Raw genomic sequence first — 12,283 nt, 5'->3', positions numbered from 1 at the left:
TGAACATACATGCATTATTGAAAAAGAACACCAGGTTCAAATGGTCAGAGTATTGACAAAAGGAGTTTGTCGATTTGAAGAGCGATGTGGGTCATGCTCCATCCCTTGGTTCATTCAACCCGAGGAATAAGACTGTACTTACTGTGGGCACTAGTGATGTTAGTTTGGGTGCGGTGTTGGAGCAGTGGTAGGACAGGCCCAAAGCCTTTGCATCTAGGGTGTTGAGGAATGCAGAGAAGCATTACGCAATAATTGAGAGAGAAACATCGGTAATGGTTTGGGCATTTAAGCTTTTTTTGACGTTTTTGTGGGGCATTCCCTATGTGGTCCAGACGGATCACAAACCCCTCACATTTGTGTTGACAACTAAGGGGATAGGGTCTGTCTCATCCAGGATAGCAAGATGGATGGCTGATCTACAAGAATTTGGGTGGAACACCTCTCTGGATTGAAGAACATTGTGGTGGATTGTCTATCCGAATTGCCTGGCGGCTGCAATGAGCTGCAGGAGGAGGTTGAGGAAAACATGCAGGATGCATGTGTGTTTCCAGCGGTTGATAAGGATGAGTGGAATAAGAAGTGTGTGGAGGATCCAGAGCTGGCATGGATCAAGGAGGGTTTGAGAAGTGAGTAGACAGAGCTGAACTTCAAAGGAGAAGGAAAGGGTTACGTGCATGTTTGGCACACATTGTTAGATGGGCCGTGGGGTGTTACGAGAGGGGAAAGGTTGGTTCCTCGTCTCAGTTTGAAGTCAACGTTTGTGAACTTAGCTCATGAAGGGTATCTGGGCAGATCCCTGATGAAGAGAAGTTTGCAGGAATCAGATTGATGGCCAGGGATGGATGAAGATGTTGAACAAGTGGTGAAGGATTGTGTTGCGTGTTCTATAAGTGATAAGAGCAAGGTGGGGCAACCGCAGCCGGTATACCCTGTGGAGGTCCCCAAGGAAGTGTGGTCAAAATTGGCTTTGGACATTGTTGGGCCCATGGATTTGCTTGGGGGGCAGTTGAGGTTTGTCGTGGTCCTGGTAGATTACACTTCTCATTGAGTGGAAGCTACAGCTCTGGATACGGTCACGGATGATAAGATTGTGAATTTTCTAATTAAGTTCCTTGACAGGGAAGGGGTTCTAGCTGGTACTGTCAGGGATAATGGGGTGCAGTTTGTGTTGAGTTGCATTCAAGATGGTCTGAGGAATTTGGGCATAAGGCATCACAGGACCGCTTTGTACAAACCTTCTGCAAATGGGTTGGTGGAGAGGATGAACCAATTAATTAAGGATGTCATCCAATTGGCTGTTGACAACAGGTTGGTTTGGACGAAAGTGTTGTCTGAAGCTTTGTCTGCGCATAGGTGTTCACCTTCAATGATCAGCGGACATTCTCCTTTTGAACTCATGAGAGGTAGGAAGGCTGGTTCGAAGTTGAGGACTGTTGCCCTTGGTGGGGGCATCTGCACCGAGGTGGATATGGCTGAGGTGTTGGCAGGGTGCACCTATGTCTGGAGAGTGTGACAACCTTACATGGCCCTTGGGTGGGTAAAAACACTGTATTTTGTATTTGGCTGGCGAAAGCCCATTGATTCCTATGGGAGTGGCAGGTGACACCCACCAAAAGCGTGTGAGTTGAGAGGTATGCAATTGGACAGGAAGCCTCTTGAGGTTTTTCTTGGTGATTGTGTTGTGTGAAAAATCAGCGGTTTGTGCCCAAGGGTTGTAGTGTGTACATGGCTCTGCGCACCATGGTAAAGGTGGGTGCAGGTTATGTTGTGTTCAACGACGGTTAGTGGTGGAGCAAGAAGAGGGTGGTAGTGCCAAGGTGATCAGTTGTGCCTTTCAGGCATGTGTCTAGTGAGGGAGTATTGTGTGCGTGGGGGCCCAGTGAGGGTTCCGATTCTGTGACCATGGAGTGGTGTGAATGGGGAGGTGTTTAGCCAGAGTGGGTAAGCGCCCAGCCCAGGTGTGGAAGGGTACGCGAGCCAGAGGGGTGTTTCTGTTCCTTGTGCCCCTGTGGAGGAGGAGAGGAGGCAAGAGCAGTTTAGTTCTGCTGAGGATGAACGAGTGGGGTATGGATGCACCTCAAGGATTAAGCTGCCTCCCATCAAGTATAAATACTATGTGCTCTGGGGTGCCATGGAAGTGAGCTGTTTTTCATTCCGTTTTTATTAGTAAGTTGTTCCTTTCATGTTCTTTTACCTCCTTTGTCTTTTCTTCTTTTCTCTTTTCCTTTCCTTTGTTTCCATCCACGGGGGAAGACGTGTTGTAATGTAACCCTGGTGTGTGGACTTGTGTCCAGGGTGCCATTTTCTGTTTCAGTTACGGCGGAGAGAGAGAGCAGCTGGGTGGATGAGGTTTGTGCTCCATTAAACTAACTGTTCCTCACCCTGTGTATGCAACTTTCTTTCATTTTACCTTTATATGGGCATCCCCCCATCTCAAATATGTTTGAATGTCAGCCAAGTAACCACATGTAATGAAAGTGTTGCAGCCACACATAGAGACTTGTGCAGTGTCACGTGACACATGATGTCATTGACTAAATAAAAGGGCTGTACGCCTTCCCTGTTTAGCAGTTGAATGCCTTACTAACTGACTCCTGTGTCCATGCATGGCCAGTATGTAGGGCGGCGGGAAGGGGGGTGAGGGGGCGCACCGGCCTTATCCGGTAACCCATAACAAGGAACAGAGACGGATGTCTCAAGAGTCAGCAGGGTGACTGTTGACAGCAGGTGGCACATTGGTGAAGCAGGAGGAGGACGACGCGGGGAACAGTGGCCGGTTGTGTAGAGAACACCAGTTGAAGGAGTTGGAATCCTGACAGTTTACACCCCCGATACAATGCTGTGTAATGAAGGTGCAGCAGGAATGTTAAATGTTAAATGTTAAAGGTATTTGTACCGCGCACCGTCACCAACTGAATTGGTCCCCAGGTGCTCTGGCGGATCTGTAAACGATAAGGTGGGATGGGTTAGTAAGGTGAAGAGGGAGTAGGATAGTGAGAGGAGTGGTGTTCTGTTGGCAGCTTCAGCTCGGTATACACCAGATACTGAGCTTTGGTGCAGGTCTTGGATTGGTGTCAGTCCGAGTGTGCTGTTGCTCCGGCTTATGTGTTGTTGCAGTGTTGTGAAGTGCGTGCGGCTTGTGGTGCGAGAGATGGTTGTGTGTGTTTTTGAGTGAGATAAGCATGCAGAGTTTGAGGTTATATTGGTTAGTGGGTTACCTGACCTTTAGCATGCTAACATTCACAGTTTTCTCTAAGTGTGGCACTTGTTGGCCTTCACAATCTTATCTAGAAGCGGCACAGGCCAATGTTCAGAGTTCTATCTAGGTGTGGGCATTCACAATTTTATCTAGGAGCGGCGCAGGCTGCTGTTCACAGTTCTAAGTGTGGCACATGTTAACCTTCAAGTTTCATCTGGGCGCGGGGCATGCTATCCATCAATCAAAGGCCTATTTAGATGCGACGCAGGCTAAAGTTCCCATTCTATCCAGATGCCACGCAGGCTAATGTTCACAAATGCTACATACATGTTAACATTCTGAAGCAACTGGGCGATTTTGTCAAAGCGGGAGAAAAATATTTTCCCATTGGCTTACATTGGGGCTAGATATATTTTAGGCTGGAGAACGGGAAACATAGCAATATTGTAAATGAAAAATCTGGAGACTCCTGCCTAAATTGGGATGGCTACCACACATGTTAGTATCACCCTCTCTAAGAATGTCCACTTTATTTTAGTGATGATTTGCAGCACTTCTTTCCGGCCGGTCACTTTCCATATGGATCGTGTACTTTTTATGAGCGCCACCTGTTTCCTGATGCCAAACCCCTCGATGGAGGAGCATTTTATTATTGCTGTCTCTTTTTAAGTGTGCTTTGCTGGTTGGTGTCTCTTCTGTGCGCATGCGTGTTTGATCGGCACGTGTCTGGTTTATTTGTGTCTGTTCACTGAGCGTCTCTATCGGCTGCGCATGCGCTATTGATTCTATTTTCGGAACCTTTCTCCTAGTGGACACCTTAAATAGCGGCGTTATTGCGAGCCCACGGTGCGCATGCGCTGTCGGGGCCCCCTACTGCGCATGCGCTCTGATATTAAGTCTTGCACACTTTGGTGGAGTGCACGTGTATATTCTCCTCTCTCCGGACCGCTTCCCGTGTCTCGTTTGCGTGCAAACTATAGAGGAACACGTACAGCATATAGTGATATTGGTGAGTAACAGGGAGCTGCTCCACTCTCATTTTGAAGTGAGAAAGTAATCTTTTTTTATGGCAATTGTTAAATTGGCTCTGCCTTATCTTTACGAATGTCTCTTAGTGCTCGGCTGTATCACAGTGGTAGAAATAGAAAACAATTGGTGGGGGCGTTGAGTTGAGGTTGGAGTGGGGTGGATTCTCCCCCCTGGTATATTCACATGATTGTTTTGCTGTGGATGTCTTGCAATGCTCAGAGTATGTGCTGTAAATCAAGGATACATTAATGATATGCCAATGGTTGCTTCCTCCAGGCCTGAAAAACTGTTGCCAGGAAAATGTGAGACACACAGGATATAAAGGCAAGTGACTGCTGTGGTTTAAGTTTACCCTTGTGCACACGTTGTTCTTTGATTCTGAGGTAGTTTGTCTCGTGTGCTCCACGTCTCCCTGCCCTTTGTGCCCCTCTCTTTCCTTCCTCCTTTCCTGCCTCGTCCTAGGGGTCAAGTCCTAAAAATTCAAGTGGGGGGACTCATCAACAAACACAAAGGGATGTGACATCGTCAGGAATTAGCATATCAAGGTGAAATATGCACATTTCATTAAATTGGGTTTGCATAACCACGCAAATTGCACAGGACGAATGGCATTTGCCTTTCTTAAAATGAACACATACACACAAAAACCAAGAGGATATTTTCTTCCAATAGTGTTTTTGAAAACGTTAAAAGGTGTGCATGTTTTAAACTCCAAGAACCAATACAAATATTTTCCCTGGGACTTGCAGTACCAAAATGGGACATTTCACCTTTAGTTTATTTTTCCTCATGTTATATATAGTGCAGTGGTGAAGTGTCCAGCCAGCAAACCTGACGACTGCGGTTTGATCCACGAGGTTGGCTTTAATTCATGAATTCAAAGAGGACATTCAATGTTTCTCATTTTAGCTGGGGGGGACTGAGTACACTCTGTGAATAAGGTGGGTGGACTCTGTCCCCCTGCGTGTACCCTCAACTTGAGCCCTGCTCTTCCTGGAGTTGTTTATCGGGTCCCTTTGATTTCTGATTCGGGGTCCAGGTCAGTGGACAAGTGCTCCCACTATAGATTACGCTTGACATCTTGATCGCTGTTTCCAATCCCTCCATGTCCCCTCAACCTTTCATCCTTCCAAGGTGGACAGAATAAGTACCACTAATCTGGGAAGCAATACACCTGTTATCCGTCTATAGCTGCAAACTACCCCAGGGTGAGTGCGCAGGATGACCACGCTGTATCATACAGCACCCACCGCAAAGAGAATGGCGAGGAGTGCCTGAGCAAATCAACGTGAAAACGGATGCGATGCAGTTGCTTTTACCAGCGTTCTGTTTTGCATCCAGGGCTCACTTTTCAACTGGCTCTCAATTTCACAAGTCGATAATCGCCTGAGTAAAATAAGTATGTACGTCAATCTCACATGTTGCATTTTACCCGAACTCGTGGATCTCCCTATTTTCACCTCCTGTAAGCACTGAAATTTGACCAGGGCACTAGGTCAATGATTCTCTTTTGCGTCTCGGAGAGAAAATTACTTCCCCTCTAATGAGCCCCCACAGGGTCGTAAACGTCCTGTATCGGACCATGCTGGTGGTACTGGTTTCGCCAAGATGCATAAGAGTGGCACCGGTCCGCCGGCCCAAGGAGGACATGTGGAGAATGCACATGAATAAAAGAAGTGGAAAACTAATTCCGTATCCAGGCCTGCGTCGCTTGTCATTCAAAAAGAGTAGAATGGGGAAGTTGTCGGGCTACTAATCATACTCGCAGTCTCTCCGCTCAATGGGAGGAAAGGCACAGAGCGCCTGCCCCAAATGAGGCAGCAAAGCTAACAGCACCGCCGCTCGAAATAAGGAGGGGTGTGTGCTCCCCAAGGAGAAGCCCGGCGGAATGAAGTAAGGAAAAGGGGTGGGCCGATTGCCCTCCCATGTCAAAAGAACAAAGCAGCCGCAGCCGCGAGAATAGTGTATGGGCGAGTGTCTGCTGCCCCACCCTTGCCCCATACCCGAGCGTGTCGGGAGTGATAGAGGTGTCCCGGGCCAGACGATGAGGTGAAGGACAGAGGCTGCCCACCCACAGCAATGGTGCAGGCAGAACTCTGTGGTACCAGCGGGCCCAGCTGCTGTAAGACCGGGCCGCCGGTGATGAAACCCATGGCTCCAGGTTGGAGCAAGGAAACGGAGAGCCCTGGGGGGCCCCAGCGGTGCTGAAGGATGAAGGGCTCCAAGTCGGAGCATGGAAAAATAAAAGATGAAGAAAAGATGGACATGGTTCGGTGATCCCAGGCCCATCAGCAGTGAGGTGACCGCTCCAATGTGGAAGTTGGAGTGTAACTCCTGCACTGATCCCGGGCCTCGGCGGTGCAGATGGGGGGAGATACAATAATGTGGTTTCCCCCATGTGTGTGTCCTAGTTCCTCAAAGGCCAGGTGGTACTCTGTTGCAGTGTGGCAGTTTCCTTCTCCTCCCTGCTAAGTAACATGGGCATCGGAATGACCAGCTGGGATGCAGAGTGTGTTGCAAGTTTGCTCACCAGAAACATAGCTCATCTATACCACAGAACAACCTCTCACCCATAAGTGAATGGCCCACAAGAGGACTGGGGTGGAGGGTTGCGTTAAAGAAATGATTATGGAATGACCCATTTCCAGCTGAAGCCACTGCCTTAATGCTACAGGGTTGCCCGCAGCCCGTGTGGAATTGCTCTCCATTGACATGGTACAAGATGAAAGAAGTATGCTAGCACCGCAGGAATCAAAGATGAAGGCACACTGTATGACCCCGAGCCATCTGGCGATGGGCACGAGGTACGTGCGGAATAGTCCCAGCGAGGCCCCAGGTGCCCGGTGGTAATAGAGGTAGCTATGTGCCAGAGGCGCCCCAGCAGCTGATCCTAAGGCGCAACCGGTGCTGAGTGCACAAGACACCAAGCAAAGCAATTGCACTAGCGCCCCACCAGCGCCAACAAGGACCACAGCGCCTCTGAGGTGGGGATTCCACCCTCATGCTCCTCAAGGCTCCCAACCTGAGTTCAGTCGACAACTTGTGTCCGACCAATTAACCAGGCAGCCCCGGGCCCCAACAAGAAGAATCTGCGCATCAGGCAAGAAATGGGTTGCAGCTCATCGTGAGTGCTTGTGCACCCTCCTGCGCTCCTGGAGGAAAGAGACGTGCCGGATTGGGAGAACATCGCTGACGAGGGAGTGAGTTAGTGATGTCCTCTCACACCGTGCCCTGTCAAAAGCACATGGAGCAGCCTGGATGCCCTGCGATCTGCGACTCACGGCCCTGCTCTGAACATCAAGGGACCATGCCGATGTGGCCCATGGTACCCGCCAGGTGCGGCTTTGCCAGCCATAAACTGTACCATCAATGGACCTGGACCCGGGAAGTGACTCCTGAACGGACACTGATGGAAAACTAACTGGTCTCCTGCAGTCCTGCAATTTCTTAAAGAGGACTCAGTAAACTTGTGTGTTTTGATGCTGTGAACCTGCATAGTAACTACATGCTTAAAGTGGTCTCAGTAAAGAACAATAATGTGAAGCTGTGATCCCGCAGTTGTGAGGTGTGCATGTAGTGCCAGCCGCCGACCATGGCGTTCTTTTCGGTGGTTGCCGTTCCGAACCCCAGGTTAATAAAGGGTTTTGTAAATTGTGGTAGTACTGCATTTCACCGGCAGCTCATCGACCACGACTGTCACCCGCTGAGTATGTTTAGAAATTGGTTAGTATGTGTTATGTCTGTAACTGTCGGAGTTAGTTATGTATGTGTCAGTGGCATATCCTACTATCTGTTTACCCTGTAAGTTCTAAAGTGAAAAGTATTTCGTTGTTTTGTAACGGGCAGGTTGCATATATGTTTCAGCAATATTTGTTTTGTTCCTTATGAAAAAGGAAGAGTGTTAGGTGTGACCCTCCCATGTATATTGCCCCTTTAAGGGGATGTGTCCCTCACACATGTATTGCCCCTTTAATATGGGCCATGACTCTGTCATGGCCCAACCTAATAAAAGGAGCCCCTGCAGGCACGTGAGACAGAAGGGCTGCAGACTCCAGAAGAGGAGGTCCTGAGTCCGTGGTTCATTTCGTGTAGGCCTGCAGCCCTGATGCCGTGGGACCCACGTGCCAGGACAATGGCAGAGGTTTGCATGGTCAGGGGCCTGGTAGGCTGTGCCCCCACCCCAAATGGTGCTGATGCCCCATGGCACCAGGGGGCATGCCGGATGTCCAGGGTAGGCCCCAACCCCCACAGGCACTGGGCCTGACGTGTGCTGAACAGAATAGCACCTGGGGTGCCTGCTGGATGTCCATGGCAATCAACCCCCCCAACAGTAGGTGGCTGATGCAGTGACTGAAAGCTACCCCGATCCTTTCCACAACAGGATTCAAACAGGAACAGTTTGGGTGAGAAATGGGACGGTGTCCAAAAATAGGGCCGTGTTCAAATTCCAATGTATATGGAAGTTACACAATTGTTTACACAATTGTTTACCCAGCTGTTAAAACACCTGTCAAAGTCAGAGATAAAAACAAAAGACTGTGAGTGCCAAACCTATAACGTTGCAAAACTATTTACAAGCAGAAACAATGAAATGGTAGCAGTCTAACCGTTAACATACAATGCCATCATTTCACGGGACAAACAAAACGCACAGACATAGATCCGCATTATGCAAGCAGCTGCAGCGAGGGTCGAATGATGGATATTTTTATTTATTTATTTATTTATTTAGATGTATATAGCATGCAAACAGCCTTTGGGCATCAAGGCGCTGTTACATGGGATGAACTTAGTTACAGGGGGCATCAGAGATGCCTTAGGAATCAATGCAGATTATTTGCATACATTTAAACATAGTAGGCAGGTAGTATAAGTGGCAGGCAAGTACTATTGACAGTGTAGTGTATGTGTAGCATATGATAAAGGTTTAGATGCAGAGTAGTGTCTTGACCACTTTGCGGAAGGCCATGTGTGAGTTTTTCGGCTCTGAGAGACGGCGGAAGGGCGTTCCGTTGCAGTGCTGCCAGGTAGGGGAAGCTGGCTCCACCTTCTCTGACTGCTTTATCATCTTGGGCACTGTGAGCCTGTTAGAGTATGGAGTTCTGATAGGTCTTGTGGATGCGGATAAGTGTACTCTTTGGTGCAGGTAAAAGGGGGCAGTTTGGTGGACACATTTGTGGGTCAGAGTGAGGGTCTTAAAGAGGACACACTCCTTAATGGGTAACCAGTGTGCCTGTTTCCTGGCAGTGTTTATGTGTTCCCGTTTGGGGATGCCTAATGCTGCCGGCAGTGCGCTGTTTTGTATAACTTGCAGTTTCTCCATGTTTTTTGCTGACGTGCCTAGGAAAAGGGTATTACGGTAGTCTATCAATGGTTAAGCAATTGTCTTTGGATAGAAAGTGCCTGGCTGTGTTTAGGAGTTTGGCGGGGTAAACCGCGGCAGAGGCGATGGCATTGACTTGCCTGGTCATGGAGAGGTTTGAGTCGAATTAAACTTCAAGCGTTTCACTGAGTCTGAGACTGGTATTTTGATGTTGTCAATGGTGAAATGACTCAAGTATTAAGATTTTTTAGAGTTTCAGTGGAGCCAATCAGGAGAAGCTCAGTTTTGTCACTGTTAAGTTATCTCTCGAGTGCCTCTGTCTCAGCAGCAACTCGGCAGGGCCAGCGAACCACACCATGGGCACAGAGCTCTTTCAGCAGACGGGGCGGAGCTGCAGCAACACTGTGCATGCGGCAGAAAGCCCACAGACTCCATGCTCTTCGCAGGAGAAGAGCGTAAAAACCCAGAGTCTCTGGCCTAAACCCGGAGGTTATACAGCTATGGAGATGGTCCTGTGGCATTAAACAGGTTCATTCATAGGTACAAATCAGTTGTCTCTTTTAATCACCGGGGGAGCCAGCGTTTGATTGTAAAGTCTTGCTGAAGAGGGAACCAATGCTGGCTAATGGACCGCCTCTCACTGGATCCGAGATCCGGCATCAGATCTCCAGCCAGATCTCGGGAGCCAGCTTGCCTCTGCCCCAGCCCTGCCAACCAAATGTGCACAGTGCGCTCACACGTTATCTAATCTGCTCTATGCGAACGCACTGTGCACACAGACACTGTGTGCACAGTGCGCTCGCAAAGAGCACATTACGTCACAGAGGCCCAGTGACTAACCGAGGGGGAGCAGCTGCAGGGCGTTTATCAGTGGGACACCTGTCCCGTTCAGCACCTCTATGAGGGTGCCCAATAGGAAAGGTGTCCCGCTGGCGGGGCAATCTGTGTTGAGCAATTCCTGCTCAGTGCATTCATTGTCCTGGCGGCAGGACACCTTCACCTTTGCGAACTGAGAGGTGTCCCGCTGCCAGGAAAATGTCCCAAGGAGCTCCGGGCATGGAGGGGCTCTCACGTTGCTTTGTGTAAACAGATGTGAGCTATTAGGCACTGATGGAATGAAGGTGGGACTATTAGTAGAGACTTTAGTCTTTAGAAATGTGAATGGGGAGGGATAAGTGTGCATAATGTTGCATGCTTTATGAAATTATGACTATGGGCATCGTTACAAATCAGGCGGTCCGGAAATAACGGTGGCGGTAAACCCGCCGCCATCGTTGTTTCCGGACCGCCTGATCCCGACTCCTGCAGGCGGGAGGTGATGTTTCACCTGGCGGGTTTAACACCGCCCGCCTGCAGGCAGACGAGGCAACACCGGCAGCATCACGAGATGCTGCCGGTGTTTCCATGATCCTGGGACTAAATGGGAATTGGGATTAACACCATTCCGCCTCCATGATTCCCTGGAAACCGGGGTTGTAATGCCCCGGTAATTCCGGGAATCACGGAGGCGGAATGGTAATACGAGTCCGGCGATAACCAGGTGGTTTTACCGCCTCGGTTACCGCCGGACTCGTAATGAGGCCCTATGGCTTTAAAACCCAAGGGGCATTTGTTAGGCTCACTTTGAATGCAGGAGGGGGAGACTAAAACTAAAGCCATACTCATATTGCTCAACTTATTTATATGACAATGTATATAGTGTATAGTTAGTTTACTATGAAAGGCTAGTTTATTATGTAATGTGGTTTGCTTCTAAGGCATTGCTACAAATACAGTTTTATTTAAGCACAGGAAATGCAAAGCAAAACCTTAATAAATAGGTATATCAGCTAAACCTGGGAAGATGTGCTCATTTGCTTTAAATTGTCCACATCCCGGTTTCACCATGTGCGATCCTGGGCAAGTCATTTATCTGCAGCTCTGTTAAGTGATTCTGATTCACGTCATAGCTTATATTAATATATCATGATATTATGAAAAAAGCGTAATGACTATAGAGTTGCTCCATATATAATAATAGTGCAATTAAGATATTTTGCACCATGAAGTTATTTGCCACTTGGCTTACTTATGGCAACGTGTTCTAAAGTAATTTCCATGGTGCCTCCAAGTATCAAAGACTGATGATGCTCCTTTCAATGTCCTTTTCTGTGAAGTCACTTCTGTTTGTGCAATCCATATGCAAATTAGTAGCTGTGCATGTATATTGCCCTGGAGCACCTGGACAGAGCCCTCTATAGATGAGTGTCCTGCATCTGTAATGATTCTGCAGTTTAATTTGTTTTATTATTTGTTAAACTGCCATCTGCAACTAATGTTACCAAAAATGCAGATTGCAGCGAGGGTGGCCGGTTTGGGGGTACGAATGAGACGTATGTAATTGTGCGCACTGCATTTGGGGGAAAAGTAGTAGGACTTTTTTCATAGCTCACCCCCCACTCTTGCAATGTTGGATACTCCCCTGCTGGGGACAACCCCCAGGGTCGCCGAGGGTCAAAGACCTTGTGACAGAGCACAAAGCGCACTGTGCACACAGAGTAGAATCCATTTGGAAAACGCAATGATCACCGAGCCCCCAGATTTGTGGGCTCGGTAATGTAATCAGCTCTGTGCGAGCACATTCTGCACACAGAACTGATTACATTATCGAGACCCCGGTGATCTTTGCCTTTCCCAAATAGTTTCTGGTATTTTTAGTCTTGAGAAGATGGCTTGAAAAGTGCGCAAACCAT

At 48.5% G+C, this 12,283-nt stretch overlaps 1 pseudogene; it reads left to right on the top strand.

Annotated features, from left to right (window-relative positions):
- The first annotated feature begins 4,101 nt into the window (after window positions 1-4,101).
- Window positions 4,102-12,283, top strand: part of LOC138511242 (zinc finger protein 585A-like) — a 145,251-nt pseudogene continuing 137,069 nt past the window's right edge.

This window comes from Ambystoma mexicanum, chromosome 6p (genome assembly GCF_040938575.1).
Source record: "Ambystoma mexicanum isolate Mex_15411 chromosome 6p, UKY_AmexF1_1, whole genome shotgun sequence".
Lineage (NCBI taxonomy): Eukaryota > Metazoa > Chordata > Amphibia > Caudata > Ambystomatidae > Ambystoma > Ambystoma mexicanum.
This window is presented reverse-complemented; position numbering and strand designations above follow the sequence as displayed.